The sequence below is a fragment of the Cherax quadricarinatus genome, chromosome 65 (genome assembly GCF_038502225.1).
Source record: "Cherax quadricarinatus isolate ZL_2023a chromosome 65, ASM3850222v1, whole genome shotgun sequence".
NCBI classification, from domain to species: Eukaryota; Metazoa; Arthropoda; class Malacostraca; order Decapoda; family Parastacidae; genus Cherax; species Cherax quadricarinatus.
In genome coordinates this window covers 1,313,200-1,322,252 of record NC_091356.1, presented here as the reverse complement: position 1 = coordinate 1,322,252, position 9,053 = coordinate 1,313,200, and positions in this window count along the sequence as shown.

Here is a 9,053-nt window from a genome sequence, read left to right as displayed (position 1 = left end):
GCATTTTCTTGGACTGCAAGAAGGCGTTTGACACAGTACCACACAAGAGATTAGTGCAAAAACTGGAGGACCAAGCAGGGATAACAGGGAAGGCACTGCAATGGATCAGGGAACACTTGTCAGGAAGACAGCAGCGAGTAATGGTACGTGGTGAGGTGTCAGAGTGGGCACCTGTGACCAGTGGGGTCCCACAGGGGTCAGTCCTAGGACCAGTGCTGTTTCTGATATTTGTGAACGACATGACGGAAGGAATAAACTCCGAGGTGTCCCTGTTTGCAGATGACGTGAAGTTGATGAGAAGAGTTCAGTCGATCGAAGACCAGGCAGAACTACAAAGGGATCTGGATAGGCTGCAGACCTGGTCCAGCAACTGGCTCCTGGAGTTCAATCCCACCAAGTGCATAGTCATGAGGATTGGGGAAGGGCAAAGAAGACTGCAGACTGAGTACAGTCTAGGGGGCCAGAGACTACAAACATCACTCAAGGAAAAAGATCTTGGGGTGAGTATAACACCAGGCACATCTCCTGAAGCGCACATCAACCAAATAACTGCTGCAGCATATGGGCGCCTAGCAAACCTCAGAACAGCATTCCGACATCTTAATAAGGAATCGTTCAGGACCCTGTACACTGTGTACGTTAGGCCCATATTGGAGTATGCGGCACTAGTTTGGAACCCACACCTAGCCAAGCATGTAAAGAAACTAGAGAAAGTGCAAAGGTTTGCAACAAGACTAGTCCCAGAGTTAAGAGGTATGTCCTATGATGAGAGGTTAAGGGAAATCAACCTGACGACACTGGAGGACAGGGGAGATAGGGGGGACATGATAACGACTTACAAAATACTGAGAGGAATTGACAAGGTGGACAAAGACAGGATGTTCCAGAGACTGGACACAGCAACACGGGGACACAGTTGGAAGCTGAAGACACAGATGAATCAAAGGGATGTTAGGAAGTATTTCTTCAGCCACAGAGTAGTCAGGAAGTGGAATAGTTTGGGAAGCGATGTAGTGGAGGCAGGATCCATACATAGCTTTAAGCAGAGGTACGATAAAGCTCATGGTTCAGGGAGAGTGACCTAGTATCGACCAGTGAAGAGGCGGGGCCAGGAGCTTGGACTCGACCCCTGCAACCTCAACTAGGTGAGTACAACTAGGTGTGTACACACACACACACACACAAGTGAAGCAGTATCGCTGAATAGTGCTCTCAGGATTTAGCGTTCTAGTGGCTGTCCTAAGATATTATTAGCGGTCATCGTACGTGAGTGAATCAGTGAACATACCTACAAGAGTGTAATAGCTTTCAAGAGTGCGAATAATGTGATAAGATCAAGAATTTTACAATTTAAATTTGAATGAATTGTGAGTGAGGGAGGGTAGCAGTCAGCTGATCAGGCTGCTGGCCGCAGTGTTGGCACAAAATATCCAAACAGTTAATTGGGTTAACGGTGTGATCTGAAATATTAACAAATACATATGTTAGTTGGTTATAACAGCAGTGTAGTGATAAGGTCATAAAAGAGTGATTAAGTAAATACTGAAAGTAAGAAAAAATTAGTCAATCCCCAGCTGTTGGTGTTGTGAATGTAGCTAACATCATCAGACTTGTTATGACCATAATATTGTACTAAAGAAAAAAGAGGGAATACCAAGTCTTAAAAGAAAAAGAAAATAAAAACTTGAATGCATGATAAAGTTCCTGAAGGAGTTAAAAAATTGAAGGAGTTGATAGCAGCCGACCAGCAGGAACCTCCATTGTTGTGCAGACGACATTACTTGCCTATTTGTGGTTAATTTTGGTTAGTGTCTAAAGTCTCAGTGTCTCGCCCTGCTGGTTGTATGCTATACTATCACTCTCTCCCTATTTCAGTACCAGGAGATAGATAGTGGTAACCCTGATAATGTTTAGTAAATTATCTAAATATCTCCAGGTAAACTCCAGAAGAGTTGTGTAGCCTAGTGACCCCCTCCCCCGTTTATCTGTCAGCGACAAGCTAGTAAACAAGTATGAACATACAAACACACGTGTGCACCCGTAATTATTATTATAATAAACATTAGTATATATTAATAAGGAATTGAGTGAGAAAAAATAATCCTATAATCTTCAAAAAGTAAAGTAGCGCAGTGTGCGAAGATCTGGGCCGGGAGAGTACCGGTGAACCAAGAACTAACAAATAGTGTTAACACACACACACACACACACACACACACACACACACACAGGTTTGTACCCAAGGGTAACAGAAATAACGAGAATGCCAGGATAAGCCCTTGGTTCACCCAAAGGTGTAGAGAGGTCAAAACCAAGTGTGCTAGAGAATGGAAGAAGTACAGAAGCAAAGGACTCAGGAGAATAAGGAGAGCAGTCGTAGAGCCAGAAATGAATATGTACAGGTAAGAAGGGAGGCCCAACGACGATACGAAAATGACATAGCAACGAAAGCCACATCTGACCCGAAGCTGTTGTACAGCCGCGTCAGGAGGAAAACAGTCAAGGACCGGGTAATCAGGCTGAGGAAGGAAGGATGGAAGATCACAAGAAACGACCGTGAAGTGAGGAGCTCATCATGAGATTCAAAGAAGTGTTCACAGAGGAGACAGAAGGGGTTCCAGAAAGGAGGAGAGGTGGAGTACACCATCAACAATACATTCATACAACCATTATGTGTACCATTAACAACACTCATCACCACATCTATCGAAACAGGGCTACTACCTGAGGTATGGAAGACAGCAAATGTAATCCCAATTTTTAAAAAAGGAGACACACGAAGCATTACAGACCAGTGTCATTGACATGTATAGTATGCAAAGTCATGGAGAAGGTTGTCAGGAGAAGAGTGGTGGAGCACCTAGAAAGGAATGAGCTTATCAACGACAGCCAGCACAGTTGCAGGGACGGGAAATGCTGTCACAAATCTACTGGAGTTCTATGACAGGGTGACAGTAAGAAAGAGGGAGAGAGAGGTGGGTAGATTGCATTTTCTTGGACTGTAAGGCAGTTCCACACGAGATTACTGCAAAAGTTGGAGGACCAGGCACCGATAACAGGAAAGGCACTGCAATGGATTAAGGAGTACCTGTCAGCGAGTAATAGTATGTGGCGAGGTGTCAGAGTGGGCGCCTGTGGCGAGCGGGGTTCCACAGGGGTCAGTCCTAGGACCAGTACTGTTTCTGGTATTTGTGAACGACATGACAGAATGAATAGACTCAGAAGTGTCCCTGTTTACAGATGATGTGAAGTTGATGAGAAAATTTCAATCTGACTGGGACCAAACAAAACTACAAAGGGATCTTGACAGGCTGCAGGCCTGGTCCAACAGCTGACTCCTGGAGTTCAACCCCACCAAGTGCAAAGTCATGAAGATTGGGGAAGGGCAAAGAAGACCGCAGATGGAGTACAGTCTAGGGGGCCAGAGACTACAAACCTCACTCAAGGAAAAAGATCTTGGGGTGAGTATAACACCAGGCACATCTCCTGAAGCGCACATCAACCAAATAACTGCTGCAGCATATGGGCGCCTAGCAAACCTCAGAACAGCATTCCGACATCTTAATAAGGAATCGTTCAGGACCCTGTACACCGTGTACGTTAGGCCCATATTGGAGTATGCGGCACCAGTTTGGAATCCATATCGTAGGGGTTCTTAAATGGAGATATCGAGGGTTGAAGGTAGACACACTTGTTGGATGGTAACGATATATTGTCAGACTGTGATGATGGGAGATGGAGCCCAGCCTCTGCCTTGTCCTAACCTGTGTCAAACACCGACTGAGGCCAAGGTAGCTCGCCTCACACACAAGCTGCATCCCGTGACGTCATACAGTCACAGGCCTAAGGGGTCTTCTATATAAACACATGGATGATACTATAATGCTCAGATAATCTATACAACACATGTAAGGGGATTCAGCAACTATGCTGACAGCTCGGTCATGTTACATATGTCGTCTCGACATACACTACTATCTATAGGCTGAACAGGCAGGTGGTTCTGGGCTGATTCTGTACAATAACAAATTCATATATAACTTAGAATTAATGGATGGTATCATAATGGATGTTAACAAAATGAGTTTTACTTAATGGGTGTTAATGTAATCACTTTTAACGTAATGAGTTTTAACATTATGCATTACAAACTATAAGAACAAATCATTGTACAATATGGGTGGAATTGATCGATCGATCTGTATTCATGCACTCTACGGATTCTGAGGAAGAATAAATATTTATATATACAAGGTGAAATTAACAGCAAAGGCATCTAGTGCACACTCAGATCATTACTGTCAAATTCTCAGAATACGGAGGGAACGTGAATACGAAAAAAAAAAAAATTCTGAAAAAACTAATCAGTTAATAACAAACAGTTGACAATTTACTTCATCTCGGACATCTAGTTATACAGACTATGTACATTTAAACCCAATTCTGCGAGGGTGAGGTTTACATATGCAGAATGGTTATCATCTCTGGGAGGATCGAATTCCTCTGCAATGGCTAACACATGCCTTGACTGAGGGAGACTTGAACGAGTATCTACAAAAGATACTTGTGGGTTTCTCATTACTTGTTGAGTACGCAAGGAGTAACGACATTCAGGTTGATTATCTGACTGAGTATCTGAGGTAGAGGGTACAGAGTCAAGAGGATTTTCAGTATCTGTCACATTAGTCTGGGTAGCAATATCATCAACATCGCATACTAATTTCATATGATCTAAATGCGATTCTTTGTACTTACCAGTACTAATTTCTCTAACCTTATACTTATTACCAGAGATATGTTCTACAACTCGATAAGGACAAACGTTTGATCGAGCTTAGGCATTGCAGATGTTTTGTTGAAATTTGTCAGCATTACTCTCGAACCTACTTTGACTCTTGATGGCTTAACACGGCTATTAGTTACTCTAGTAAATTCTGCTGTTGATTTGTGAAGTGTTTCACGGATTCTTCTAAAAACACTTTGAGCCATGCTGGTACGAGTTGCTACGAAATCATCAGGGTTGTAATTAGGTTTCGGAGTGGAATATAACAACTCATAGGGTAAATGCATGTCTACACCATACAATGCATAATGTGGAGTATCACCTATAGAAGCATTGTAAGCAGAATTTATGGCACATTGAACATCTGGTATGACTTCATCCCAAGTTTCACTATTGGGGTTGATAGTGGCTCTCAGGACATCAAGTACTTTCTTATTGGTTCGTTCGGCTAACCCATTGCTGGCAGGATGATGAGGAACAATGGTGGATTTAGAGATCTTGTACAAAGTACACAAATTTTCAAGAATCTCATTACAGAATTCACCTCCATTATCTGTTACTAAGGACTTATGGGTGGTATGCCTGCAGATAATGCGTTCTTTAAATGCTTTAGCTACTGTCTCTGTAGTCTTATCTGTAATAGGAACTAACTCACAATATCTGGTGAAATGGTCTACCATAACACACAGATGTTTGTTGCCTTGGAGGGAACATTTAAAATTGGTTAATAAGTCAAGGGCAACTCTTTCCCACGGTTTGCTAGTGGTTGGGTACACTTGGATTGGATTAGGACCATTGACATTTCCTTTATGTTGCATATAAACACTACATTTCTTAACATACTCTGAAATGTCAGTTGCCATACGTGGCCAAAAGTATTTCATTCTGGCTTGTTTCACAGAACGATCCATACCAGGGTGTGCAACACCTGGTGCATCGTGAACTAGCTGTAGAGCTACGTTCACTAGTGACTGTGGAATTACTAACTGGTACACTCTTCTGCTTGGAGTACCCAACTCGGCTGTTCGATACAGTAATTCTTGGCGTATTACAAAGTCACTAATGGGTGCTGGTGGCTTCACAGTAAGAATAAAATCTTCCTGGAGCAGGAATCGAATCACCAGAACACAAGGGATCGGTTCTTTCTTACTGGAGGAATGCACAAACTCGGTGGAGTGGATGACTCTCCCCTGTTGAAAAAATTAACGCTATAACACGCAATATGAGCAAGGGAGAACGAATCTACTATCTCAAACTGCAAGCACAGGAGAAAATAAATGAACACAGTCAACAATGCTGATACTCAATCTGAGTCGCACACAGTGACAAGAGGTATCAGCTATAAAGAAACTACACTTACAAACGTTAGCAACACGTGAAAGTTACTCGAGAAATAACTTCTTACAATGCACTGATTACTGTCAACTAGGATGGGATCACCATCTGGAACATTAGGAACAACAACAGACACTCTAGTGAGAACACTAGCTGTAACAGAGACGTCTTTCTGCAGACGACATGTGACATCAATAAGAGATGGCATTACTAGTTGCAAGTAATCGTTTTCTGACAAGGCGTCCCCTGTGGAGAAACTACTACTCGAACTAGCAGTCATTGCAGGGATAGGCTGTGCACTCAAGGTAGTCTGAGTGTCCCCGGACACTTGAGGCAACAGAACACTATCTTGCAAGTCTGAAGGTGTAGGTGGAACACAGATGGGAGTGACAGAGTTACCAGTGCCTGACCGCTTGGGTACGCTACTGGAGAATGCATTGGCTTGTAAGGACTTAATCCGTACATCATACTCTGCAGCAGTATGGCAGATTTCTGATCCAAGCTGGTAACCCCAGAATGGAACGATCAAGTCGCCAATTTGAGCATGCCATCGGTACAGATCGAGCACAATGCGTAAGTCTCGCATGGAAGCAACCCCTCAAGGAAGGTTCCTTGATGTTGGTGAGGGGCTCTTGATTTAGGGAATTAGATCTGTGCTCCAGTTCCCCGAATTAAGCCTGAATGCCTTCCACATCCCCCCCCCAGGCGCTGTATAATCCTCCGGGTTTAGCGCTTCCCCCTTGATTATAATAATAATAATCGCATGGAAGCAAATCCCTGTAGAAGGTCACCAGGGAAAGTAATCTGGTCGACAAGAAAAGCAGCAGTAAAGTCTCTGCCTTGGATAGTAAAGGTGAGCGAAGTCTGACCTTGGACTCGCAGAAGGGAACCAGCTACTCCACTAAGGGAAGTTACAGTAGTTGGTTCAAGAAGGAGGACACGGCATAACTGCTTCTCTTTAAACAAACTAGACCTGATGACATTAACTTGCGCACCAGAGTCCATGAACACATGAACGGGCGCATTATGGACAGAAGCTTGTACTAAAGGACCAATCGTTTCGTTAGGAGTTACGTGCAAACAGAAAGGTGGGTTGTCATCGGAGAAGGCATTTTCTACTTCAACCCCAAATTCCTCTACGTCAGAGACGTGTGAAGCAGCATCAACAGCAGGGTTGTCATTCTCAAGGCTCGCTAAGGCTTCATAGGAATTTTGGACTGGGATGGTGTACTCGTTATCACCTACTACTGTCACGACTGGACGAGTAGACTTGGGCGCTCGGATTCCCCCGAATTGGAAGAATGAGCCTGGTTCTGGTTAGTTTGTGAACCACGACGTCTGTTTCCTCTCCTAGCTCTGCGGTTGGAACGGCCACGGAAAGATCTAGTGTACTGTAGGTTGTAGAGAGCATTGCACTCAGATGTGTCATGTCCATGAATTCTATGATAAGTACAGTAGGGAAGATCTGACTGGTACTCATCATCAGTACGATGCTTCTTAGGGTGACTATCATGACAATTAATAGCAATATGGCCACGGTAACCACAACTGTAGCAAGTTCTTTGACTGTGGGTACTGTACATACTATGGGTGCTACGGGAATGATGGCTCTTAACACCAGCTTTGGATGATGGACGCGAGTGATTAAGGTTGGGAGTTTTGGTAGTAGCACAAACTAGAGGAAGTACAGGAGTGGACAAAGTGGTTGGTTTAGACTTACGATAAGGGAAGGTTCCCTCGAGACACAAATTTCGTACATGGATGAGAGCTGCGAGAGATCCCATAGTAGCATCTAGCGGACTTGAATTGTACACATACATAGATGTCGGTGGCATTAGTTGTTTAATAACTCCAAATGCGGCTAATTTGGCAAACCCATCAAGGGCTGGTTTATCGTTATCTTTAAGGTACTTGGAATTTTGACCTGCTTTAACGAATGAGGACATTAGGTTATTAAGACGAAGAGCAAACTCATCTAATGACTCTTCTGGTCTCGGAGCTGTGCAAACTAATTCTTTGAGAACGACAAACGGATCGGTTTCTCGCACCGGTTCGAGATAGTTGTGAATTAACTGTTCATAATCTTGCCACCTGGTTAGATCTTGAAAGTCCTTCATACGAATTAAGTTGAATACATGTGAGGCTGCTGGAGAACAGGCTAGACTCTCCTTTCCGATACTGATTAAACAACTCTCAGATGGAAGACCATCAACTGAAGCATCAGCTCTGGCTTGAACAGTGGTAAACCAACCTTCAAGGTTGTCTGGGTTACCATTGAACAATGGCATAGCATCATACGGATCACGACTAAAATTACGCAGGGTAGAAGTCTGAGTATGTCTATCGTTTGATAAGGAGTTACTCAAATTTTGGGCTGACGCATCTGAGTGCAATGCTCTCTACAACCTGCAGTACTCTAGATCTTTCCGTGGCCATTCCAACCGCAGAGCCAGGAGAGGAAACAGACGTCGTGGTTCACAAACTAACCAGAACCAGGCTCATTCTTCCAATTCGGGGGAATCCGAGCGCCCAAGTCTACTCGTCCAGTTGTGACAGTAGTAGGTGATAATGAGTACACCATCCCAGTCCAAAATTCCTATGAAGCCTTAGCCAGCCTTGAGAATGACAACCCTGCTGTTGATGCTGCTTCACACGTCTCTGACGTAGAGGAATTTGGGGATGAAGTAGAAAATGCCTTCTCCGACACTTCTCGACACTGGGCAGCCGCAGCAAGCAACAACAAGGCTGCCCCTATATCTTGCCGTCCCCTGGGCCTATCCGAACTCCAGTGATGGCCAAATTTGCAAGTACTGCTGCAACAACATGCAAGGAACCTATAGTGACATAAAAACTGACGGTGACAACAACGAAATGGACTAAATATGACAAAAGAGGTACCGGCATTCAAGTACCAGACCTGCTGCCAGACGTGAAC